General features: G+C 39.0%; 1 protein-coding gene across 1 annotated transcript in view; it reads right to left on the bottom strand.

Annotated features, from left to right (window-relative positions):
* Positions 1-12,851, bottom strand: part of EIF2B3 (eukaryotic translation initiation factor 2B subunit gamma) — a 99,237-nt gene that overhangs the window by 59,180 nt on the left and 27,206 nt on the right. The window lies entirely within an intron of this gene.

Genomic DNA, 12,851 nt, shown 5'->3' with positions numbered 1-12,851 from the left:
GTGGGTCTGGTTCTTCACACCACAGAAGCTGCACTCTTCACAAATAGATTTTATTATTATATTTGACTTCACTAGAAAATAGCTTTATTCTGAAAAGCTGGAATTGCACATTTAATGGGAGCATGGATCATATCTTTAAGTGTACAGCCCTTTACACTCTATACTTTTAAGACAGGTAATATCTTTCTGTTCTACATTTTAAAGGAACCAGCACAATGAGCTCATAGTCTGTGAGGAAACGACAACAACCAAGAAACAACAAACTGAAACCAATCTCAGAAAAAAAGGAGTCTCTGGGGACAGAACAAAATGCAATGGTAGCTGTATCATCCTTAGGTAGGTAGAGAAGGAAGAAGGAGGGACAGTAAGAGTCCATCACCTAAACACTGTTCTTTGCACACCCTTCTTTCAGGAAAAGCTGCCCGTTTACCTTCTGTGCCTGAAGCAGCTGTTTCTACAAAAGCAGCAAACAACTCTTAATAAAAAAACACTTGTGGACAATTTGCTGCCTTGACAGCTTTAACGTGAAAAGCCTTTCACAGCAACTCAAATTAATGCGTGTTCCCACTGTACAGTAGTCTTGCTCAGTTTTAAGGAAACCAGGAATTATGCTTCAATAAAAATTCAGCCACACAAACATTCTGCTGTAAAAAGAGGCATAAACATATAACTCTTCAACTTCCAGAATCACGGACATGAGGCAAAGGGAAATGATATAAAAATAACTAGGTTTTTGTTTATATCTCTGATTTAGAAGAGCAATTCCAGAAACTAAATTGCTTCCACAGAGGCATTGATTTAATTAGTCTGCATAGCATGCTTTATTTGTTTTCATTGATAAAAAAGAAACAAATAAAATGTACATTGATAAAAAAGAAAAAAAAAAAAAAAAACACAGTGGACACACACAAAATAATTGCCTAAACTTTTTCTATGCCAGATGCAAGTAGGAATTCTCAAACACACTTTCAAGGGCTCTTCCGTACACGCAAATGATCTTTTTTTAATATACACAAACTATGCATGTTTTCAATTAAAAACATGACTGGATCAATTGGATCATATATTTTTGCAAACCAGCCAAAAATCAAACATAAACTGAACCATGAAGGAATTTCTGGAAGTACAAACCATACTACAATTCTACTTCTGGCAACGAGAAACACCTCTCATTTTCAAACAATGCTAGAACTGACAGTAGTGCACAAAAATATGCTGTGATTCAGCGATGGCATAACTACATTAACGAACAGTACTCAGAAGCCTAAAAACCCCTAAGTGGTCAAAATCTTAGCTTAGCAAATAAGCCCACTGTGATCAAGTCACAGCAGAACACTGCCTTCTTGCTTTTTGGTAACTCCTAATCTCAATTTTGGGTCTTACTATTCAACAAGATGAAACCATGCGCTCCTCAGAGACATGAAAAATGGATTCTCTTCAGGACACAAAGGAAGGGTGACAATTTTGCTTGAAGTAACAAACAGGACTACTAAGAATGGGCTCGTGTACTTTTTTTTCCCATTGCATTTTGATTGCCGTGAGTACAGATGTTGCTTGTCCTATCTCACAATAGATTTAAAAGCCAAAACATCCCAGAATTTTGCGAATGAACATTCAACTGTGTGTGTAAGTAAGACATTATTCACTTTTAGAGACAACACCCAAGTTCAAGTCACTGTGTACCTTGAATGAATACTTCTGAAGCTCATCAATTTTTCTGCTCTTTACAACCTCATTTAATTTTCCCTATGCATGCAGCACCCAGCAAGCAGGGATCAACAATTCTGACAAGCAAACTTACACAGAGAAGTCAGGTCAGCCTTTGCAAAGACACAGGCACAACATCTTTCCTTTGTGTACACTTGCAGTTCTCTTTAACTCTCCTGTGTGCACAGCACCCAGCTGGTGGTGGCCTCACATCACCTTCCCAAAACCCCCGTTCATTTTGAGCTTTTGGATGCTGAACAATTTGGTTCAGCTTTCACCTCTTCACCATACAATAACTTTTCAGGCACTGCCCAATGATAAAACATTCACAGGTCAGTGTATCTAGAACTTAGGAAACAGTCATATCCTAAGATAGGCAAGACTCTGGATATTTCCACTGAGACATGAATTAACACTCATGGCCAATTTTTTTATTGCCATTGGAAGAGCAATGAAATCAGCAGTAGATATGCAGACATATGGCAGGTAGCAGACTGTAGCCTTCCAGAAGTCTTGACTGGAACTTGTGAGTCACTTCCGCTGTGAACACAACATGCTTTCATGTACAAAAATTAAGAAGTCAAAGTAAAATGAAATTTTAAATTATTGTGCTGCAGTGTGCAATGATCTTTCACTCATACTCACTACCAGACACCTTTCTCATATTGACAAACTCATATCCTTTCATCCACTGCCTCCAAGATGGTGAATCAATCAGCTAGAACTTAAAACACAGAAATGAAGGAGCAGGTAAAGTGACAGATTTCTTTGCAGCAGGCTCCTGAACTGCAAGGTTATTTCAGCTCTGGAGTCTGGCATTTCTGCTGTTCGTGGCATTCTTGATTTACAGGTTCTTTATAACTTTGTTTATGCACACAACCTTTATGAAGCCACTGTTCAGTAGGGAGTATCACTTTGTTTTATTACCATAACCTGTCATTCAGAAAACATTCACTCTTTCTGTTTATGGATAAAACTGACATTAAAAAAAGTGAAGAAGTAGATCATACACAGCTGCCGAAATCAACCTGGAAGATGTTTTACAACAGATTGCTTGCAAAAATATCTGTCATGTTTTTAAAACGTTTAGGAGAAATGAAAGTAGTTAGTCTTTGGAGCGATCACCTTCTAAAGGGAATTACTTTTCTATTGTAAAAATGAACTATTTGAGGAATTATAAAAGGTTATACTCTTGTTTGATAATTGTATTCTGCTGGAACCTGAAAGTGTTGACCAAAGCTACACATACGGGTAACAAAACCACAGTTCACACCACAGAATTTAAAAGCTGCCGTCAGGTGGCCAAGCTGGAAGAGCAGAGCAGTAAATGCAAGAATTGAGGAAACATAAACATCACTTTTTCTCCTTTATGCAGAACAATATGGACCTGACAAAGCCCAGATGACACAAGGGTTTCTGCAGCAGGGTTTCTGCAGCAGGACTGGCTCCTCCCAAGGAGTGCTCGCGCTATTTCCTCAGGACACACAAGCCCCGGGGCTGCTCCGCCCGCCCGGCCCTGGCAGCCCTTGGCTGTCAGCTCAGGGGCAGCGCTCGGCCCCGCCAGGCTCACGTCAGCATTTGTAAAACCAGTTCGGATGCATGCCAGGAGTCACACACCTATATACAAATCCCTGCACACCCAGGAGGAGCGGCTTGTTAATGCAATAGAAAATAGATTTAATTTTTCACTGCATGTCCAGTGCCCTTGTAGAAATAAAAAGAAAAAAGGGAGAATTAGTACATTGAAAGGGAACTAGAGACAGTGGAATGGTAAGAACAGCAGTGCATAACAGTGCACCACACAATAATAAATACTATAGGCATCTGACATGTAAAAATACAAGTGCTGAAACTGAAAATCTGGGGTCAAACATGACCTGTAGTTCAGGCTGGATGCAGTGTTAGATGAGTTGTTTCCTGCAGGTCATTTTAACAAGTACTACTCTGACTCAGAGTGTGGGAAAGCACCAGTTAATACCCTGTACTCAGAGCAGCATTTTACATTTACACTACTGACATACGTGTTCACGAGTTATGCCCCTATGAAACAGGAAAGAAATATTGCATTCATTTTAAAAAGCAAAGAGAGTGTGAGATACTAACATTAAGTGGATTTCTCAAGCTCACAAAGCCAAGTAGAGAGGTGAGACCTCTTTGTGTATAAATTACAAGGCATTCTTAATGCAAACAGATGATAATACACCAATTTGTATGAAGTTTATCCCTTCCAGCATCAGATCTCCCAGAGAACTCTTTCTCTGTAAACACAAAGGTCACTTATTTTAATGGTTCTCTACAACAAAAAGATTAACACTTCTATTTTTTTTCAAACAGAAGAACAGATTAGGAGGAAGTAAGGTCAGACAATTTTTCTGCCAATACTTTAATTCAACAGTTGTCTAGGACAGTAAAAGTAATTTTTTACCCCCAGGCATACGGTCACCCCTACCACATATGAAGGCCTGAAATCTACATAATATCCCTAGTATTGTAACATTTTTTGAAACAACTATCAAGAACATACAAAAAAAAAATGCTAAAGTCTGTTTTTTTCCAGTATGCTTCCTTCCTATAGCAATGTAAATCAGAGAACACACAGAATCCTGTGTTCTAAAGCTACACTACAATGGGGGTACATCTAAAACAAACACATGCGAAGGACATATTCCTTAAATATGAAATATATACTATTTTCTCAAAGGGTAAGATATAGAAAAACATACCAGCAAGCACCAATTTGTCTCACTGATCTATCCCCTCAATAGCCAGAAGCTACTTTTAAGTATGCTGACTTAACACAGGAATCTGAATTGTATAAATCAATGTCTCAATTAACATGTTGTTTAGGAAGAGTTAGGAAGAAAAACAAAATGTAATCATTTGCTAGCACAGTGGCTCCAGAGATCTGGGAGTGTGTGCAGGAAGAATGGAGTTGAATGTGGGAAGGGTCCATTATTCTTTCAATAGTGTCTGGTGCTGCAATGTATGTACTTGCATACTTTCCTACTGGAAAAGCTTAAGTCTTCAGTAGCTCCTTGGTCTGGGAAAATGGCAGGCACCCAAATGCTAACCCAGGGATCTAGGAACAAGATCTACCTGAAGAACAATATTTTTCAAGTGGCCTTAGAAGTGAAAAATGGCCATAAAAAGAAGTCTCATTTCCCAAGGGATTTTATTCCTTCTGTCTGGCTGCTGTTTGTCAGGTGCTGTTCCCCACACACATCCTCAGCACATTCTAAAACAAGAATGGAGTGAGGGCCTCTCTAAAAATAATCGCACTTGCTGAAAGACCAGCCCTGCATAAATATCTCTAACAACAGTACAAACAGAAATCAGACTTCTTGCCCAATACTTTAGTTGAAATTTATGGCACCACTGGCCATGATTCTGTTATTACTATTCTACCTGGCTAAGGCTCAAAGTCACAGAAGTGGGAATTTCAGAGGTATTTTCAGAAATGATGTAGCTCATCTGGGAAAAAAAAAAACAATCAAAAAAATTACTTAGTTCTACAAATGCTGTACCAATGCATCAGTGAATAAAGCTATATATTACACATATATGTATACATATATGAAAACATATACCATAGAGATAGGACAGAGAAGTTAAGGACACACATGGCCTCTGAAATTATATTTAATGCTACACCTTGGGAATAATAAAGCAAAGGGGGGGGGGAATAAAATCAAAGGGAATACTAGAAAATAGTCTCTGGTGCTCTTGCAAATATCACCAGCTGCTGGATGATTTATATGCAAAAAAACTAGAAGTTGAGCTTTAACTTAAATTTCCCTGCTTTCTTACTGGTTTGCTTCCAACCCTAGGAGTTTAATTAAAGTCCATCAGCCAAATTTTTCTGAAGGACATAAGTTATTCCTTTTTTAAATCTTCCTGTACTAACTGACCCAGATTTTTTAAACTTTTGAGCTTTCACCAACCTGATTATGAATACACACACACACATTTTTAAGAAGGCTAAAGAATTTTAAGATGATCAACCCAAGAAATACCAATAGCTGCTGCTGGCCAATATGCAGATATGCAGGTACATGCAACTTATACTAAAATGAGTAATGGAGCAAGATGCAGAATTCTGTATTGCCAGTTCACACAGCAAGATCTAACAGTTACCTCCTTTTCATTCTTAACAGAGTACATAGAATTTGGTGACTGGGGAAGGAGAGTTCTACAAGAAATCTCCAAGAAAAGTAGATAAGCAGTTTTACTGCTTGTAAAAGGAATCTCTCATCTTCTCTTGCTTTCTCTAGGGAAATGGTGCAATAAATTTGATGAAGAAAGGAAGGATTTAAAGCCAGAGAAAATTAGGATTTCTCAAAGCAGAAACATGCTGCCCTTAGGAATAGATCTCCGCTATTTACTTGATCTACTGGAAGAACTCCTGGGGAGCATGTCTTAGCAAGAGAAAGGAAAGTTTGCTATGCTCTTCATTTCCTGTGTAATTCCAGAAACTGCCAGCACAATGCTGTTTGGGGAGAACCACACTACAGCTATTCAACAGGGAATTCGGCATTGTATTCTGAATGAATGGAAACTTTCTCAAAGATATATATTTTCTGCAACTAAAGTAGAATGCAAACCCAGTAAAGATGTGAGCCCACATACACCTTCAATCAGCTAATTGCAAATTGTGACTCTTTCCATTATGACTTTTGCAATTCTTCACAGTGCGAAACATCACAGTAAATCACCCGGGTTAGAGTTCACAGGAGCCACAAACTAAGTGCAATAAATCAGCATTAAAAATATTATGCAACTGCAGTTCAGCTGATACCAAGTGTAGCTAATTTTAATGGAGAGGCTATCACTTTTATGCATCCTTACAAGTTAGTGATTTGGGGTCTCGGAGACCAGGATAAAGGAAAGGCTCTCTGAAATCTGGATTACTTAGAATAAACTAGATGAATGGTTCCCTGCAAAAATCCCAGGGGTATTTCCCTCCTGCCACTGCAAAATCCTTCTGCTAAGTATGAAAATTTAAAGGACTGAAAATGCATCAGTAACACAGAACAGTAAGGGAACCACAAACTTTGCCTGGGTTCATGAGCCAGAACCTCATCCCCAAGCAAAATCAGACCTTTTAACTGAAGAGGAACAGTCACATGCCTCATTTCACCCTTACTTTGCTTTAAACTAGGCTGTTTCCTCCCCCGCCATATTCCACATTGGCTGATAAATTCCCCAACGGCGGGTGTTAACTAACTCTGCATTCCAGTCTGCTCTGCGTCATGGAGTTCCACATCCCACTGATGAGGAACACATGGCGGACATGTGGTAGGGGAGAGCCTGACAGCGCTCGCACAAGCAGGGATAACTCCTCTGACCTTTGGCTTTTTTTCTCTCTGTACCATCCCAACTGCACAATGAGAACTCTGTGCCCCTCTGTCGCCTACTGGTCACTCTGGGATCACTGGACACAAGCTGAAACCCTAACATTTCAACAGGCAGCTACACTGAATATACATTATGGCTGAAAATGCATGTTGAAAGCAAGCAATTGATTGTTCTGTGTCTCTGCCCTACACAAACCATCCAGAGGAATTTTTGACCATACAGGTTACATCTGGATCAACTGGGGTAGGTATGTCACAAAAAAGAACTATGGTTATGCCTCCTCATCAACTCTGTGAAATAAGGTAACTCAAAGCCTTGCTAAAAAGTACACAGTGGCAACTGTATTAAAGCATTAAGATGTCTTTCTAAAATGAACAGATAATTTATCATCTTTTTAGGACCTGAGCCTGGCTTAGAGTAACAATGAGCTTCAACTTCAGTGCTGTCCAGACTGAATGACTCACGCAGAGTACTGCATTTACCAAGTCACATGGACTCGAGGATGTCCAAGCAATACAGTCATCCCTTCCTCCTTCAAAACCTCTGAAAAGTAAAACCGAATCACTGGCTAAGTGCTGGTCTCAGACCGCAGCAGACAGACAGACAGACAAATGACTAATGGCAATCCATGCAACATACATTTACTGCCGATTAGAAACCAAATGCTGAGCCTCAAGCTCTCTGCTTTTAGCCTTATGTGTACTAGAACACTGGCCAGAATCCTGCAGTAAAATGAAAGCCATTGACAATAAGCCTTTCTATAACTACATTCAACAGAAGCTCCTGCTAATATTCCAGATTCTGAGATTCATGACCTCTTACCTGTACAAGCTGTCAAAACACAGCATGATCTTTCTTTTATAAATAGGACCTGGATATGTTGTACCTTCCTTTCAACCCCCCACCAATGTATGAATAAAATAACATGGCAGCAGCAAAACAATAAAATCCTATGGAAGGAACAGTATTAAAATCAGTAATAGCACTATGTTCTTTAAAATATAAAGTCAATGTCTCACTAACTGCTTTTATACTATGCTCACATTTATTGTAGAAGTGTAAAATATAAAAGCACCAAATTAAAGAATTTTCATTATACCTGGCTACATTGGCTACATACTATTTTAGAAATAGTAAACATTTTTTTAAATACTCCATTTCTGAAATTAAAGGCTACACTCATCCCCAACAAATTTACAGAAAAAGCAGAACAAGTTGAGCAAAGTTTAAATGCATAATAAAAAGGGCAAACTTTCTGAGAAAATGAATGGAATGCCTTCTAGTTACAGCAGCTACTCTTAGTGAGCTGAGAAACTAAACAGGCATGTAAATCCTACTCAGCGCATCCTGAGAACATCTAGTCCAAACTCATGTCTCAAACAACTCCTCCTCTTGGGTCAGTATCTTTTTCTGAAATGTTCAGCAATACCCTCTTTTCTAAAGAAATATGATTGAAGCTACATCAACATTTTTAAAGTGTGATTATAGTTTGAGAAGTATGTAAAAGTCACACCCTTTTATTCAATACACTTAGTTCCCTGGTTTTGATTCAGTCAGATCCACTTGCTTTACTGGCTAAAAAAACTTTTTACAGCTTTCTAAATTCCGATTAGTACTGTGAAACCAATTCAATTCTGGGAAGGGGAACCAGATTCTTTTCTGGCTTATGCATCTGTAAAGGAATTATTACCTAAATCAACACATACAATTTCTATTTTTTTATAGAGGAGCCAGAAAGAATGTTACTTATTTTCTGGATGCTAGTCAGAAAATTTTATTTTTATTTGTGAGAAGAGCAGACCTGGACTAATTGAAAGAGCAGATCTGGATCAACAGAAAAGGCACTCTATAGAGGTCATATTTAGAGAAAAGAACTTATATCCAACAACTTTCTATGGTATTTCTCAAGATACTATTTGAATGCAAAGGAAACTTAGTCAGAAAACTTTGGTAATGTGAAAACTCCTGATTTTTCAAAGAGAAGACCACTACCAAAGCTAGGATGTGTATTCATTCTGTATGCAGCTGAGACCAGCAAACATTTTTTGCTCCCTGGTCTATCCTGAACTGCTCCTCAGGATTTTCCTATTGAGTTGCATTACTGCATTCCCCCCTTCCCTGCCAGTGGCACTGCTTGTGGGGACATCTCCCAAATGCACAAAGAAAACAGAACCAAGTTATCAAAGTCCTGCTGTTTAATCTATCAGAAGTCATGAAGTTATTTTTGACACACGTGGCTTATGGAGTACTCAAGTCCAACTGGGCATAAGCTCAGGGTGGTGGCCCTCTTCCTCAGCACAGCTGGATCTGGCACATCTGCCCATGATTTAGTTTAGGATCCTTCACACTGTAGAGCATCTGCCTATACTGGTGTCATTCCCAGCTTTTCGAAAGGAAATAGATTTTAAAAGAGAAAAAGAACCACCATAAGAGCAGCAGAGTATTTCAGAGATGCCAATTTCCCAAGAACAACAGTTTTAGAGAGCAGAAACATTAAGGAAGTTGTAGCATGTTTATATATGATCCACTTATTTCAAACAAATTATCAGCAGGAAAACAAAACAAAACAAAAGAAAAAAAAAACCAAAAACAACCCCCCCCAAAAAAAACCCCACCAAAAAAACAAAAACAAAAAAAAAAACCAAAAAAAAAAAAACAAAACAAAAAAAAAAAAAAAAAAAAAAAAAAAAAAAACAAAAAAAAAAAAAAAAGAGAAGAAGGATTATATCCCAAGGCAACAGAAAGGAAATCAAGTGTATCAAAGCTGTTTCTGAGCTCCCTTTACCTACCACTTGGCAATGCTGACTTTTGAAATTATACTACACAATTTACAAGGAGAAAAGGAAGAAAAAACTCCCCAATCTTACTCCTTCTTTTTACAAAATTACCTTAAAAACAGATCTGCATTGTTACTTCAAGGTTACTAATGTTAGTACTATATATACTTATAGATGAGGCATTCCTTTCTGTCTGAAGCACATGAGGTAATAAGTAGCTGGAATTGTCATGGTGATTTATTAACATATTCTCTAGGAGAAGCCCTGCACCTGCATCTGTGCAGACAGAACACCCACGAAGGCTGAACTCACCCCTACACAGCCCACAAGATCTTAAAAGGAAATGCTCCAAATTTAGACCTGCTCCAACAGGTGTCTTTTACTGTTTCACTTTGCATGACCATAAATATCAGAGGTGGAGCAAAAAGCTCCCTGTCCATTGTAATTGTGCTTTGAAAACAAATACCTTTGCCCCCTCCCAAAGCAGAGGCAGCAGCTATGGAATTCTCATCATTTCCTCACTCCTTCATCCTGTCAAGACCCAAGTCAGAGAGATGTCACCGGCAAAACCAGGCTCCAGGGATGAGCACATAATTTTATTCTTTTCTCTTCAAAGGGCCCTAAGCTGGCTCTGAAACGTCCCCAAACTGTATTTCTTTCATTCTAGTATCTCATCTTGTAGCTATTTGCCAAAGTGAATGACATGCACAGGCTGTTCATAGCTTTTTATAAGCTCTCATTACCCAAACAGGGAACCATTTCCCTGAAAATGCTTTCCCCAGCAGCATTAGTCTCTCTAGGCACCACCAATAAATTTGTCTTTTGGCTCAGCCTGTTGCACGCCAAAACGTGCCTGAATAGATGTATTTGATATTGTTTTCCACTTGTTTACTGAGGAAGGATGCTACCTGTGGGACTTGTCATCAGGGTGATTAACAGCACAGGGAAAATAAAAGATAATTTTACTCGCCAAGTTGAAAGCTTTGCCAGACTTGCTCTGGCAAGCAAAGGAGCAAAATCCAGACTCCTTTCTGTGGTGTAACAAGGAGATGCAGTCCCAAACCCAAAATGGCTATCCACGACTTACAAAACCACAACACAAATCAAAATAACAAATCTGGAAAAGAAATCCTAACCAAATTGAGAAAGAGAATAACAGGTTTCACTATGAGCTTAGAAATTCCACTAAAATATTTCATTTTGCAACACTTCCACTAGAAAACACCCGGGTCAAGAGCAAATAAATATTTAATACTCAAAAGGTACTCAGGAGAAGGTGTGTTTTCCCCTGTCCCTCCTCACCAGCTGCTCTTTTATGGCAGGAAAGTGAAGAGCATGAAATCCAATGATAGGAAGAAGGCAAAGGTCAGGAAGAAGGTTTTTCTTCAAGGATTTAAATTAGCGTTCTACAGTTTTGCGTGTTTTGTCAACACAACTTCCCTCCTGTGAGGAGGGGAAGCCAAAGGGCCTTTGAACCATTTCTGTATGGGGTCTAGATTTTTACCAGTAACAAGATTCCTAGCTTTAAAGAAAAGCTCATCTTCCCTCTTCCCATTCCTTTCACCACTCCCTCCCTGTCCCTCCTTCCACTCCCCTCCTTTAAAAGAGGAAAAAGAAAATAGACAAAGGATCTGAAGAACAAAACAAGCACTGGAGGAGTTCTAGAGTTCATATAACAAGACCACTATAGCCCTTCAAAGGGACCATTAAAAGCAAAACAAACAAAAGCAACACCCTCAAGATGTCTATTGTATTTTACAGAGGAACAAATGAATGTACTGGAAATTCTCCCACCATCTTGCAACAAAGTCTGTTATTTCATCAAAACAAAGTCCAGAGATCAAGAAGCAGCCAACATGGCAGCTGAAAGTCAATCATGTCAAGTGATCCATGAAGAAAATGAGATAGGGCTTGCTTTTTTTTTTTTTTTTTGCATTTTTTTCTCTTTCTTTAGTATGATGTATTTAAAAAAGACTTCAAAGACTGTTTCAAGCGTTGCTTTTGTTTCTCACATGAGAAAATCAGGGGTTGAGCAGGTCTAGACAACTCAGTGGTTAAAACACCATTAGCTGCCAACACTTTGTCTTCCTAGAGCTCCCGCAGTTGTTGTTACCCTGGATTTGCCTCAAATGAAATTACTTGATGATTTCCTTATATATTTTGCTTCCCTCAGAGCTTCCTAAAGATGGCAGCTGTAGGACAGAGAGAGCACACCAGCATCGACAGTTGTCAGTTTCAGATGTCAGAGGCTAACCCAGGTACGGGTACTGGCCCAATACTTCTGCTTGATGCTTCAAAGTAACATTTTTATTTATTTTTTATTCTTTTTAACACTTAGCAGGTCTCTTTTTGTTCTTCTACACTATCCTAGCATCTTTGGGCTTTACTTGGAGGGTGGCTAACACTTTCCATTTGCTTTCATAGCTGTGCATGCAAGAACTACAGGGAGACAGATTTTTATCCCATCTGTATATCATCAACACTCCATTCACCAAATCCCAAACAGTAAGGCTTAAGATCTGCTGAAGACAATATAACTGAACAGGTGCTACTGAGGGCAAAGTTTAGCTTGCAGGATAAAGCCTGATAAATTTAGCTATAGGAATGAGAATCCTCTGGTTAGATGAACCTGTAAAATCAGGGGTCAACTAAGATCACATATGTTACAGCAGTTTATAAGTCATTATACCACAGCCACCCTCTAGTGCCAGGAGACAGCCATAAAGACAAGCCTGTCACTAAAATTAGATAAAATATTCCTCCCCTAGCCCAAAACATATCTGTTAGTCTTCATGTGCACAAACCCACAGAATGCATCAGTGATGAACTTCCTACTCTATACAAATCAGCTGCTGTGTATGTGCAGAAGGCTTGCCTGCAGCTTGGTCCTTGCCATGCCCAAGAGAGAGCCAGTGGAAATATGCTGGGACAGCATTACAACAATTAACAGGGCCCACTCGTGATCACCTTCCTTCTAGGATAATCCTTAAACTCAGGCAGAGGAGGTGTCAT

This window comes from Vidua chalybeata, chromosome 9, assembly GCF_026979565.1.
Source record: "Vidua chalybeata isolate OUT-0048 chromosome 9, bVidCha1 merged haplotype, whole genome shotgun sequence".
Taxonomy (NCBI): Eukaryota; Metazoa; Chordata; class Aves; order Passeriformes; family Viduidae; genus Vidua; species Vidua chalybeata.
Note: the sequence above shows the minus strand (reverse complement) of the source record. Positions and strands in the feature narration are given on the sequence as shown.